At 34.1% G+C, this 15,468-nt stretch overlaps 1 pseudogene; it reads right to left on the bottom strand.

Annotated features, from left to right (window-relative positions):
- The window catches only part of LOC122580948, a 36,075-nt pseudogene extending 20,735 nt beyond the window's left edge, over window positions 1-15,340 (bottom strand).
- Between the last annotated feature and the right edge of the window lie 128 nt (window positions 15,341-15,468).

The following is a 15,468-nucleotide window of genomic DNA, read 5'->3' on the forward strand; positions in this document are numbered from 1 at the left end:
TTGTACTCGTTGGCTTTTCGGAAGATAGTTTCACAGGACTTGATTGTTTCTCGAACCTTTCATCCACCAAATTCTTCCATTGTGTAATCAGTGTCTTTGCAATCTGGTTAACATCTTTTGATTCATGTTTTTGACAAACATTAACCGTTTTTTCTAACCCGGTTGCCTCCAGAACATCAAGACCCAACCCCATGTTTTGAACCTTGTATAACAACTCGCATAGCAATTCAGATTCACCTTGATTATTTTCAAGAATCCGTTTGATCTTCAAAACCTCCTCAATCTGTTTATCATGAAGACTAGTTGTAGTATCCCCATCATCAGTTTTATCTTGGGTCTTTTTCTTCAACTTTATTCGGATCACAGTACTTCGTTTTGGTATTATTTGGTTCTTGGGCGATCCATCATTATTAGTAACATCCGAATTATGCTTATCGTCATCGCCTTGACCAGAGCACTTAACCAATGGAGATGTATACAAGGCGTCGACAATCTTGTGTTTATTATTTTGGAACTCGAGTGGGTAATCAGCAGCAGCAACTCTAATGGCTTTGTTGATGATTTCAAATATGTCACCGTTGGAATTCTGTAAGTAGTTTCTCAACTCCTCCATATCAAAAATATATTTTTTGTTTGATCTTTGATAATGATGATGATGATGATGTGTTGGTGTGATTTTACGAATTAATTGAACTGAAAGTTGAGAACTTTAGAAGAACCCTAATTCGTATAGATATATCGATAATTAAGAACCCTAATTCGTTAACGGTAATATTACAGCAAGACGATTAAAACTTGGGAGTCAAGTATATGAAACAGAGATATATAAAATAACACGGTTTAATTTGTGTAGCCTAAAAAAAAACACGGTTTGTGTATGGTTTGTTAAGGAAGAGAGTTTCCTTTTTTTCTAAAATCCATCCATCTCTAACGGATTCATTCATAAAGTTTAACGGTTTGTATTGATTGTCAAATTTTATGACGCTGTGAAATATTGTAGCATAAAACTTCATAAAAATTAAACCACACTCGGCCAATCTTTGGCCAACACACAAGATGAGAATTTACCATTGTGGATGGAGCAGCTTTTTTTCAAAAAAAATGATTTTTTTTTTTTTTTGTAAGATGTCGGAAAAGCAAAATACGACAAGTACCTTTGATCATAAAATTGTCTTTTTGATGATATTATTGAATCTTGATCTTATTATTGAATCTCTATCCTACTTTCTCAAAGCAGGGGGATGATGGCTTCAGCCTGGCAATTTCGCCGATTATAGAGTGTGGCGGGTTAAGTTAATGGGGTGACGAGAGTTCAGGGTATGTTGGATGTGAAGAGGTGGTGCCAGCAAAATCTGTACCATGTGTAATATTTATATAGAAATGTTCACAACAGACCATATTCTCCAACTACAATAACTTGGACCAAAAATGGGATATATATATATATGCAAACCATAGTACCATACTGGATCTTGGGCCAAAAGAAAGTTCGAGGTTACTACTTTAACTAAATTTAATGTGAGGCCTAACCTTCACGCTTGGATCATAACCGTGTTCGAATTCACTTTTCTTGTCTATTCATCTGATGCTATCACAAAAATATGGATATATTGTAAACAAAATTTTATGATCAATCAGCCAAGATGTTGACATCTAGTGGAGATAGTAAAATGACACAGCAATTCAGCTTCAAATTACTAAAGTAACCGGTCGCCCTATAAACTAGAAAGGTAGAGCAGTCCTATCGGAGTATGAAATCGGCACCATAATTTTGTAATGACGATAATAGAAAACCAAATCAAACATGGCCATATCGGAGTAAAATAATGCTAGGTTCGATAGTCTCAGTAACTATTGCAGGCATTTAATCTTGGTCCTGATTGAATACCGAACTCTACTCATACTTATTGCCACTGTGCATGACATCTTAAGTGTGCAGAATGCCTGTAAACGTCCAATACTAGTACAAGTACCTCCAAGTAAGGGTTAACCAGGGGTCTAGTTTCAATTCCATTATGCTTACAATCAATGTAGAACTACCAAATACAGGATGTTCTTAGCAACACAACTTCTTCCAGCTAACCAAGAAAACTACATATCAATTATCAACCACACTTCAGATAGTTCGATCCAGGTTTGCTAATGGTTTCTGCAAGATGCAGAACACTTAAAAGCAGCAAATAACCAATACAAACATATATGCAGCAAATAACCAATAAAAGCTAAATTTAGGACACAATACCATAAAGTGTTCATAAATATGCAGCAAAAAATTACCAACGAAACATATACTTATTCTTCCAAGATTCCGAACACAGTACCATAAAAGTGTTCATAAAGAAAACAACCACATAACAAGTAAGCAACAAGACAAGAAACCAGCATATGTCATTTAGAATCCTCCACGAAGACGGAGCACAAGGTGAAGAGTAGACTCCTTCTGGATGTTGTAATCAGCAAGAGTCCTCCCATCTTCTAGCTGCTTTCCTGCAAAAATTAGCCTCTGCTGGTCTGGTGGGATCCCCTCCTTGTCTTGGATCTTGGCCTTCACATTATCAATGGTGTCAGAGCTCTCAACTTCCAAAGTAATAGTCTTTCCAGTCAAGGTCTTCACAAAAATCTGCATACCACCACGGAGACGGAGCACAAGGTGAAGAGTCGACTCTTTTTGAATGTTGTAATCTGCAAGGGTACGCCCATCCTCAAGCTGTTTTCCGGCAAAGATCAACCTCTGTTGATCTGGTGGGATACCCTCCTTGTCCTGGATTTTGGCCTTGACATTATCGATGGTGTCCGAGCTCTCAACTTCCAAAGTGATTGTCTTTCCAGTCAAGGTTTTCACAAAGATCTGCATACCACCACGAAGACGAAGAACCAAATGGAGGGTCGACTCCTTCTGGATATTGTAGTCTGCCAAGGTCCTGCCATCCTCAAGTTGCTTGCCAGCAAAAATCAACCTCTGCTGATCAGGGGGGATACCCTCCTTATCTTGAATCTTGGCCTTGACGTTATCGATTGTGTCAGAGCTTTCCACCTCCAAAGTGATCGTCTTTCCGGTCAAGGTCTTCACGAAGATCTGCATACCACCCCTCAACCTGAGAACAAGATGGAGAGTTGATTCCTTTTGGATGTTGTAGTCTGCCAAGGTCCTGCCATCCTCAAGCTGCTTTCCAGCAAAGATCAACCTCTGCTGGTCTGGGGGGATCCCTTCCTTGTCTTGGATTTTCGCCTTAACATTATCGATGGTATCTGAGCTCTCGACCTCGAGAGTGATTGTTTTACCAGTAAGAGTCTTCACAAAGATCTGCATATTTCTGCATTAACAAAATCCAGTAAGAAACACACTCCGTATAAAACCTCAACTAAATTTAAAAATATCTTTACATACACAAATTACAATCCTTTTAAACACCCTTTATATATTACAGTAACATATCTTAAATTTTCAAAAATACCCATTTCTGTAAGAAATAACTCCATATCAACAAACTCAAAACAAAATTACATATACATATACATACACAAATTATATGTCGCAAAGGCCCGATCAAGAATAAAAAATTACAATTATAATAGTTAATTAATTACGATTAACAAAATCGAAAGGCGGACGGATGGAATAACAATCAAATAACTAAACAAGCAGATCAATCTGACAAATAAATTAATATCAGAATCTAATCGAATCATACAAGTATTCAGCAAATAAATGATAGAGATATATACAAACAGAAATTATGCATAAATTACACGACTTTTAAATGGAACAAAATATATAAATAAAATTATTATTATTTGAATAATTATAATCGGAATTCGGAAAGAATAAATACCTTTGACAGATAGAGAAAAACAAAAAATTAGGGATTTTTGTTGTTCGGTTATTTGCTTTTTGTAAGTGTATGAATGATTGAGTGAATTATTGTGATTTATGAATTTGGGATTAGGGTTATATTTATAGGAAAAGGGAGTCGGTAGGAGATGTCCGTATTTGATTCGCACACTACGCTAAAAATAATATTTTGACGAAAACGTCGAGTCAGCCAATGGAAGGTTTCATCCTTTTGACTTTTCTTATGTCTTTGCTTCACGAACGTTCTAGAATATTTCATCATTTAAACTTTATAATAAACGACGAGTCATATGTGGCGACGGGTGATGGCGGTGACCAATGGCTGATCTAGAAATTTGACTTACCGGGGCAATGAGACAGCCAAGTGACGAAAGTATATCGAAATAATATCAGCTAGGCAAGTTAAGGAAAAATTAAGCATTTAAACAATGGCGGATCTGAAATTCAAAAATCCAACTTACGTGGCGCGGTAACATGATAGATTGATGGAAGAAATGGGTCAGGTCGGGTCAAAAGTTAATTCATTTTATATTTTATTGTGTCAAAAATTCACTTAGTCACTAATAAACTATAAAATCAAGTTATAAAAACAATTTTTTGAATATCAAAGATTTTATATTTAAGTTTTATAAGAATAAAGTATAAATAATCAAATACTTCGTTAAGTTAAATTTGTCATTCCAAGAAAACAAAAACTTACTAAATTTATGTTAGATGATTGAATTATAAAAATTAACCTAGACCCAAATATTAAAATAATATATTTTTCATACTTGAAACCCTATTTAAGTTTATCACTTATTCACTCCGTAAACAGAGCTCTCATTTTCATTTGATTAAACTATCCATAAGACGAGGGCATGCAATTTTTTAAAAGGGGGGGGGGGGATGTTAAAGAAATATCAAGTTTTCATGTTATTTAGACAAAAAAATCTACCCATATTAATTGATTGTGCCAAAGTTATAGAGGGCATTGTCCCCCGTTCCTTTACCTGTAGGTCCGTCCCTGGCAGTGATCGGTGGTGGAGGCGGCAATGGTAGTAAATATAAAAGTAATTGATGATAAATGAGGTAGTGTAGTTATTTTAAGGATGAATAAGTTTATGTTGTAAATTACAGTATTTCATTAAAGGTGTTATACGTATATTAAGTATGGATGTTTAAATTAATGAATAAAGAAAAAGTATGTTTTTAGTAGTTTGGAATTATAATTTGAGATTTTGGGAAAAAGTTTCTCTTTCATGTTAATGGAATATATATAATAATATTGTTAGTCGATTTTTTCTCCAAAAATAATTGCAAATAATTATTTTAGTTGACTTTAGATAAAAATAAATAAATCTCTTACCATTTAATATATGGTAAAATCCTTACTCGACAACAAAAGTCGGTTGTATAAACCGGATGTCATTGGTATGAATTGAGCGACGTGTCAATTGTAAATACCTAAAATGTTGTATATTATGTTGTCATAATTATTTTTATATATAAATTTGATTGTAGTATTCTTTATTTTAAAGATTAACAAATTATATATATATAATATGGGAAAGATAAAATGAGTCTACCTAAAAAAAGTCCATGTAACTTACACATACACATGTGTAAGTTAACTCCGACCATCACCATGATCATCTCCGACCACCACCATGATTTTCAGCCCACCGCGTCACCGGAAAATTATGTGTAAGTTACTTACACATGTGTAAGTTACTTACACATGTGTAACTTAAACATGATTTTCTGGTGGGTCTGTCGCCGAAAAGTCTTAGTGTTTTAACAAAAAAGTCTTGTATATCGTAGTAGATGATGATGGTGGTGTGTAAGTTACGAAAATCAATGGACTTTTTTTGGACTTTTTTTAGATAGATTCATTTTATCTTACCCATATATATATATATATATATATATAACATCGTGTGCTATGATTAACAATCCAATAATTGATCCCATGAAATTTGTATGAAAGATCGAACTTTAACAATATAGCCCCAAACTACACCCTGACTCTTTCAATGTGTTGCAATGTGGATCTTTCTTGGTTGCCAGATTCAGGTTATTTATGACATACTGAAACAAGATAGGGACGATGATAAAAGTATACTGAAACACCATTGATCTGCTTCAGATTCCAAAAACCAATAAATGCGTTATAAACCAATAAATGGGTAATAAACCAATAGATGGGTAATAAACCAATAAATGGGTAACAAAAAATGACGATTCCAAGATTTTTCTGAAAACAAGTTCCAGGTTAGCACTTGTCCAATTATAGCCAAACAGCATAACTATATTTCTAACTACAATTGCTCATTAAAAGCATTCATTCATAGACCATGACATACACAGAACACCATAAACTAATACTAGCATCAGTATTACCAAATGGTCCAAATCACAACCACAGAAACTGCTCATTACTTATGCTGACCGAAAAACTTTAGATAAAACCATTGTCTCAGATAAGCCATCCCACACTTGACATTACCCAACAGATGAAGGATCGACTTCTGAATGTTGTAATCAGCAAGTGTCCTGCCATTTTCCAGCTGTTTACTGACAAATATCAAATTCTGCTGGTCCGGTGAGATACCCTCCTTTTCTTGAATCTTAGTTTCACATTGTCAATCGTGTCTGAACTTTCGACTTCCATGGTAATGATAATCTGCCAAATTCTGCTGGTCCGGTGAGATACCCTCCTTTATCTGCAATATAAGCCTCTTTGCTCCAGCGGGATCCCCTCCTTATCTTTGGATCTTTGCCTGGACATTATCAATAGTATCCGAGCTTTCAACCTCCAAAGTATGCTTTTACTTGTCAAAGTTTTCACAAATACGAAGGACCAAAGGAAGAATTGATTCCTTCTGGATGTTGTAGTCGGAAAGGCTACGTCCATCCTCAAGTTGTGTTGATTAGATGGGAATGCAGTATCCCTTCTTTATCTTGAATTTATTTCTTCACATGGTCAATAGATCCTGAGCTTTCAACTTCCAAAGTGATAGTTTTTCCAGTCAATACTTTCACAAATGGGGGGTTACCTTCTTTATGTTGAATCTTTGCTTTGACATTGTCAATAGTGTCAGAAGCAGGGCAAGCATCAGCAGTGGTTTCCTTCTCATTTGAAAGTCAACGAATAGGAACATATCTTTTGCGTAATCGTTGTTTTCTCATAGAGGCTTTATCATAAGTCATTACCAGCGCTTTGCCAAAAACTTTAAACATTGACTCATGCCGAAAGAGTGGATGAAGAATTCAAAATTTGAGCTATAGTTCAGTTTCTAAAGAACCAAACGTTCCCGACCCGCCCACTTTGCCAGGCCTTTACATTAACAGATCTTTGCATCCACCATATAAAGTTATAAACTACATCCATTACAACAGATCTTTACATTACAAAACCTCAGGCACCATAGATCAATCTGACACTACAATAACAGCTAATATGATAGGATATAAAATAATTTCGGCGCTGCAGAACACTTTTAATGTACAGTTTAAGTGAATGATCTGATAGATACTGATTTATACATGCATTGTCAGTAAAATGTTGTTTTCAAAAATATTTTAGGTTACATATTCAGTGACACGACCTTCAAGATCCATCATAAAGATTCACCAAAACATAAAGATGACTATACAAAAGAATAAGATTTGCATACAGCTGAATGTTTTACATGAACAAATTAAAAAATAGTCTAAATAGTCATATAACACTTAATTGAAAACTATTAATATGTGGGAACTAATCGAGGAATTCTGCTATGCACATTGGCCCGTCTTCTCAACTGCTCGTTGCCACTCTTAAGTTGACGTTGTTGTGTGGGGAGAAGGCCGTGCCTGGAGAGCTCGTGAAACTGGACCACATGTATTTTTCGTTGCTTCTTCAAATTTTCTGCTTCTTGGTAACTATGCTGCAACTTTCTTTTTGCAAGTTCGAATTTTTTTTCCATACTATTTTCTCCCTTCTGATTCGTTGTTGCCATCTTGGAACCAACCATCCCTGTACTTTTTCCAGAATCTGTTTGAAACCTTTTTTCCATATTTGTAATCGTTGGCTTTTCGGAAGCTGGTTTTGCAGCAGTTGATTGTTTCTCAAACCTTTCATCCACCAAACTCTTCCATTGTGTAATCAATGTCTTTGCAATCTGGTTAACATCTTTAGATTCATGTTTTTGAAAAACATTAACCGTTCTTCGCAACCCGGTTGCCTCCAGAACATCAAGACCCAACCCCATGTTTTGAACCTTGGATAACAACTCGCATACTAATTCAGATTCACCTTGATTATTTTCAAGAATCCGTTTGATCTTCAAAACCTCCTCAATCTGTTTATCATAAAGACTCTCAGTTTTATCTTGGGTCTTTTTCTTCAACTTTATTCGGATCACAGTACTTCGTTTTGGTATTATTGGGTTCACGGGCAATCCACCATTAGCAACATTGATCTTACACTTATCGTCATCACCTTTAGCAGAGCTAGTAATCAGTGAAGAAGAATACAAGGCGTCGACAATCTTGTGTTTATTATTTTGAAATTCGAGTGGGTAATCAGAAGCAGCAACTTTGATGGCTTTGTTGATGATTTCAAATATGTCACCATTCGAATTCTGTAAGTAATTTCTCAACTCCTCCATATTTTTTGTGTGATTTATCGAAACTTGGGAAATTTAGAAGAACCCTAATTAATAAACGTAGGGAACACGTAATAGATATATCGATAGGAATCGATATATATATAATGATAATGATGGGTAGTAAAAAGGTTTTATGGGTTAACGGTAATATAAGAACAAGATTAAAACTTGGGAGTCGAGTCTATATGAAACAGAGATATACTCGTATAAAATAACACGGTTTGTGTAACAAACAAAAAACACGGGTTTGTGTATGGTTTGTTAATGTTGAGTTTCCTTTTTTCATATAATCCATCCCATCTGTAACGGATTAATTCACAGATTGTGATGGTCAAATTTAATAAAAGCTTTTTTTTTTTTCTATGTTTTTTTTTTCCAATAAGATGAAATAGAATATGTTTTGTTGATGATATTACTAAATCTTGATCATATTTAGCTAAAACTAGTATTTTTACCAGGGCGTTGTCCCGGGTAAAAAACAAAACTCCAGTGACAAAAGTTAAAAACATTAAGCCGAAAACGAAATTTGTGTGACAAAAGTTGTGGTTAAAAGTAAATAAAATTATATTTTGGTAAGAAAATTTGGAAACCAAAAGTTATGTGGTAAAGGATTTAATTAAACACAAAGTTATGTGAGAAAAATTAGAAAAGTTAAGAAACTTAAACTTAAAAAACTTAAAAATAAGTTGCGTTAAATACCCTTTTTTTAACAACCATTAGTTATCCAAGCAACACTTGACGGTCATTAAGGCCGTTAATTTTCTTGGTTGTGCAGTAGCAACTTGTACCTCATCATAGTTTAAAAAGTAAAAGTTACGCAGTAAAAATAAGAAAGAAAAAAAAACCTTTGATGGGAGAAGCTTAAAAACCAAAAGTTATGTGGCAAAAAGTAACTAAAGCAAAACGTTAGTGGTAAATATGAAAATACTTAAAGTTGAAAAGAGACTCCGTTAAATAATATTTTCTAAATACCGTTAGTTATCTTGGTTGTGCTATTGTTACTTGTACCTCATGCATGAGGGGGTGTACTTTTAGCTACAGTACCACCCCCTCACCCGCCGACATTACAATTTAGTATATATATATATATATAATGTCAATACAAGCAATGGGAAAGTTGACTCTATGACGAGGATGATGACTTCGGTGGCGGTCTGGCAATGGCACCGGGTTAGGTTGATGGGGTGACTAGACTCCAGCATTTTGAATGTGGTGATCGGAAATCGTGTTGGGTGAATATAATGACAAGCGTGGTTCATATTTTGACATCGTAGATGATCAAGTTCTGCAACTTCCATTTATTAATCATGACAGATTAGAAAAGGGCACAAGACTTTGCATCAAATGAGAGCCTTACAACAGCAAAAAAAAGTTTATTTAGTTAAATAAAATTAGTACCACCAAATGGATTCGTCACCAACACATATCCGCCCTTAGACGCTCACTGACTTTTGCTCAAGGACTTTTGTAAAAATAATTCATATGTTCGATCTTGAGCTTGACTCTTCGGTCTAATATAAGTCTTCGATACATGGAAAAAGTTGCAGGTGGCCGTCATTTGAGTCTAATGAAAATGGTACCAGTAGGTCATTCCTTTTACACTTGCATATTATCATCCTCTCCTAGTTCACTCATGTCTCTTACTATATTTAGCAAACATAATAAACTCGTTTTCACTTTGCTATAGTATAACCCGAATTTGAAAAAGCTGACAACTTGTAGAACTATAGATGATCTGATAAAATCTAGCATATGAGAGCATCTGACACAATCGCTTATATTTTCCAAAAGCAGCCTCCAGGTTACTTGCCAAACAGCCTCACTATAACTTCTCATTACAATTTACAACCATCCATTCATAGGCCAGACAACACCATTAACTAATATTACGAATCACAAAACAAGAAACACAGGTAGTATCACAATTATAGAAACTGTAAATTACTTATGCTGACAGAAAAGCTTAAAATAAAATCATTGTCTCATATAAACCATCCCACCCATAACATTCTAAGAATCATTCAACAGCATATCTTTCAGAACCCACCACGAAGACGAAGCACAAGATGAAGGGTTGACTCTTTCTGAATGTTGTAATCAGCAAGGGTCCTGCCGTCTTCCAACTGCTTACCAGCAAATATCAACCTCTGCTGGTCCGGTGGGATACCCTCCTTATCTTGAATCTTGGCCTTGACGTTGTCAATCGTATCGGAGCTTTCTACCTCCAAAGTGATGGTCTTTCCGGTCAAGGTTTTCACGAAAATCTGCATCCCACCCCTCAACCTCAGCACCAAATGAAGGGTAGACTCTTTCTGGATATTGTAGTCTGCTAGAGTACGCCCATCTTCGAGCTGTTTTCCTGCAAAGATAAGCCTTTGCTGGTCTGGCGGGATCCCCTCTTTATCCTGAATCTTAGCCTTGACATTGTCAATCGTATCAGAACTTTCAACCTCTAAAGTGATAGTTTTTCCTGTCAAGGTTTTCACAAATATCTGCATACCACCACGGAGACGGAGTACCAGATGGAGGGTAGACTCTTTCTGAATGTTGTAATCGGCCAAAGTACGCCCATCCTCAAGCTGCTTGCCAGCAAAAATCAGCCTCTGCTGGTCTGGAGGGATTCCTTCTTTATCTTGGATCTTAGCCTTGACATTATCAATGGTGTCAGAGCTCTCAACTTCCAAAGTGATGGTCTTTCCTGTCAAGGTCTTAACAAAGATCTGCATACCACCACGGAGACGGAGAACCAAATGAAGGGTCGACTCCTTCTGGATATTGTAGTCTGCCAAGGTCCTGCCATCTTCGAGCTGCTTTCCGGCAAAGATCAACCTCTGCTGGTCTGGGGGGATCCCTTCCTTGTCTTGGATTTTAGCCTTAACATTATCAATAGTGTCAGAGCTCTCGACCTCGAGAGTGATGGTCTTACCCGTGAGGGTCTTAACAAAGACTTGCATATTTCTACATTAACAAAAAATAAAACCCAATTCCATTAGAAAATCTCTCATCAAACTCAAAAAAATTACAGATACATATATACACATTATATTATGGACTTTCAAACAAGTAAATATATATAAATGGTTTTTCTGATCAGGAGTGAACAAAATAACAAATTATAAGCTCATTGTCACATAGCTCCAAAGTAAAATAAAAATAAAAATTAATAAAGAATTACAGAAACATATTAACAAGTTCACATAACATATTAAGAATTACAGAAACATATTACGTGTTTGGTGGTCATTAATGTAATAATTACTACTCGTAATAATTATTGGGGATAAAGGCCAGCTTCATAGTAACTAATTATATTTAGATGAATAACAAAATCGATAACTAAACAAACAGATCAATTTGTCAAATAAACTAAAACCTAAATCTAATCAAATCAAAGAGGTATTAATCAAATAGATTACAGATACATATACATATACATGTACACGACTTCAATTGAATTCGAAATTGAAACTAAATAATTAAAAAATATTACTCCATATTCAATGTCTTTATTTTTAAACTAACCTCAAATATATTTTGTTGTTTTATATAAACTTAATAAAAGTTATATCATTAAAAAACACCTTAAAAACACAATCAATTAATATAACTTTTATTAAATATTATCTAACACAAATAAAAGTTATAAATGTTAGACTTTAAAAATTTAAAACAAAGACACTTCTAGTGGGACGGAAGGAGGGAGTATTATATTTATATGAATAATAAGAATCGGAAAGAATTTATACCTTGGGGAGAATTAGAGAGAAAAATATTTAGGGATTTTTGTTATTTGGATTTGATTGCGATCGTATGAATTAATGGGTAGAGTAATTTGGGAATTGCGAGTAAGGGGTTATATTTATAGGGAAAAAAAGTCGGCAAGACGTGTCCAATTACAATTAGGTACGTCCCTAATTTGATCCCGCGCGCCACGCTAGAAGAATATTTAGGCGAAAATGCCGAGTACCCCGAAGGAAGGTTTCATTGGTTTGACTTTCTTTTCGTTTTTGATTCACGAAATTTCTAGAATATTTTATCAGAACAGGTTTTTTCTTATAATTAAAACCTGTGATATACATAAAAACTAGTCTTAATACCCGTACAATGTACGTTATCTACATAGATTATATCATAAAGAAATTAGAATATGTGTCATATATGATTCGTGGATATAAAATAAATTTTGGTTAAAGTAAATCGATAATCGAAGCTAAATTATAATAAACAGTAATTATAAATATAATACATGTTTAGTTAGAGTTTTGGATTTACCTTAAATTTTTAGAACCATATCAAAATCGGAATTTATAAGCATAATGGATGATGACAAATAGTTTTGTGATTTCGGACCATAAACTCAAATTTTTTAAGTATTCAACTTATTATAATTAATATAAGTAATATGAGTTGAAAAATTAAAAAAGAAAAAGAGACAATTTATTATTAATGGGAAAACGATTAATCAAATAAGGTTATAATATCTTTTGTATTAATAAGCCAAAAGTTATAATTTAATTCTAAGTCTAATAAGGAAAATGAATTTGTATACAAATAAAAAAACTAATTTAACAAAAAAAATAAATTAAAATGACAAGTGTCGATCAAGGATTATGCCACGTGTTGTTTCAAAAACATATCAATCGTTTTTTAGTTTAATGATAGATAGTTATATAATTATCATAAAATTATTTTTTAATATAATATATAAAAGTTTTTATGCACTCTAACAAATGAAAAACTCAAAAAAAAAAAAAAGTAATGAAATAAAGTTTACGCTTTCCAAATAAAAATAAAAAAAGGTAATATTACATATTATGTTGCAAATTATTTATAAGGACAATTACTTTATTTATAATTGTAATATTATTTATAGTCATAACCCTTAAAAAGAAGGGTGATTATAAGGTTTTCGAAACCGACCCAGATGTCGAAGCAGTATCGGGCCGCTTCAAGGTTGGGAACGGACCGGAAAAACCAGACCTATATATTATAGTTTCTAATTTTTACTTTGCCTCCCTAATTTCTTCTGACCTTCCTTCTGTTCGGAATAATTTTGGCCCTTATATGCGGGATAGCTTTTCTTAACCCCAATTTGTTAAAACTGACAAAACCAAATTTGGTTCGATTTTTTTTAGAATGACAATATATTATAGTAAAAGGGTCATCTAGCAAAGTACTAGACGCCCAAGAAATACAATACAAAAAATTACTATTACAACAAAAAATGAAAAACAATATCTAGGGACCAAGCAATACACGATCCTAGATACATCTCGTGGCTTGAACTGCGAATATTGAAAAAGGGATAAAGAAAAACTCATGCTAATTACGGGACACAAGAAAAACCCTTACCAAGTGGGGGCCGAGTCACCGGTTTTCACTTCGAAATATTTTTGATGCAAGTCTCCCTTATCTATCTATATGAATGTCACTTATCTTCCATAAGTTTTGAATACCTTACTTACTCATCTCCCATACCTCGGGAAAGTCAGGATAGTTGATGAACAATAACGATTTCTCCCTGTTTGAGGTAACTTTGGATCGATTACCTGACTTGTTTGTTTTCCATAGTATAATTTCCATCCCTGACGAAGATGATTGGATTGTGGTCAAGACTCAAAACTCTTGCTTACTTTATCTATTGCCATGCATAAAGCATAGTTAACTTCAAACTTTTTAGTTTTTCATATGTTTTTTACTATACCCGTATATGTGTAATGGAATTTCTTTTAGCAAAAACACAAAAGCAAAGTCCATGATGTAGGATTGGTGTCCTTGTGAAGCATTTTGAGCTCAGTCAACTTCTAAATCATAACCCAGAGTTCACTCCATTTGTTGATTGTTAGGTACAAAAGATAGGATGATTAATAAATTCTCTTTTTGTAAGTATTAACTATTCTATATTTGAACTACTTGAGTCAATCATTATGATTTTAGTTAATACTATCAGTTTCTCATTGAAATATAGTAATAGGTGATATTTTCTCATTTCACCTATTGTTAGAAAGACTGAAACATATATGTGCAGCAAACCAAAAAAATATATTTTAGATATATCACAAACACTAATATTTATTCCAAAACACAAAAACAGGTGTGTTACGAGTTCAAATTCGTCCTAATCACAAACATATCAACTAACAAATCATAAGTTAAAATCCACCACGTAGACGGAGGACCAAATGGAGAGTCGACTCCTTCTGGATGTTGTAATCTGCAAGGGTACGCCCGTCCTCAAGCTGCTTTCCGGCAAAGATCAACCTCTGTTGGTCTGGTGGGATCCCCTCCTTGTCCTGGATTTTGGCCTTGACATTATCGATGGTGTCAGAACTCTCGACTTCAAGAGTGATGGTCTTACCAGTGAGGGTCTTAACAAAGATCTGCATCTTTCTGTATTAACAAAATCACTAATTCCGTAAGAAACAAACCCAACAAAACCTTTAACAAAATTACAAGCGTTTTTTCGAAAAATTCTCTACATATACAAAATATTATTTTTTTGAAATACTATTGTTGAAAATATAACAATCCCAAATCACTAATTACAATTATATATTTGATAATAAAGATTGATAAATAAATTAAAACGGAGACATTGAATAACAGCCGTAGATCTATATAAACATAAATTTATTCAAAGTTGGATAGACGAGTTAGATATATTACTTATAAAATCAATGAATAAAAAATCAAATACATGCATTACTAGGAATTGATCAAAACAAGCAGTAGATACAATATAATCCCAAGTTAGATCGTAATAACAATTGAATTAAATAATACACACCTTAATTAGGAGAGAAACGAAATTAGGGTTTGTTTTTTGCGTTTGTATGTAGACGAGTTTGATTGATCGATCGATTGTGGGGGAGGAATTTCGGGTTTTATTTATAGGGCATGGAGGGGAAAGAGTCGATATGGCATATCCAATCACAATTTGCCACGTCTTATTTGCCACGTCTTACTTGTTTTTTTTTTTAG

This window comes from Erigeron canadensis, chromosome 9, assembly GCF_010389155.1.
Source record: "Erigeron canadensis isolate Cc75 chromosome 9, C_canadensis_v1, whole genome shotgun sequence".
Lineage (NCBI taxonomy): Eukaryota > Viridiplantae > Streptophyta > Magnoliopsida > Asterales > Asteraceae > Erigeron > Erigeron canadensis.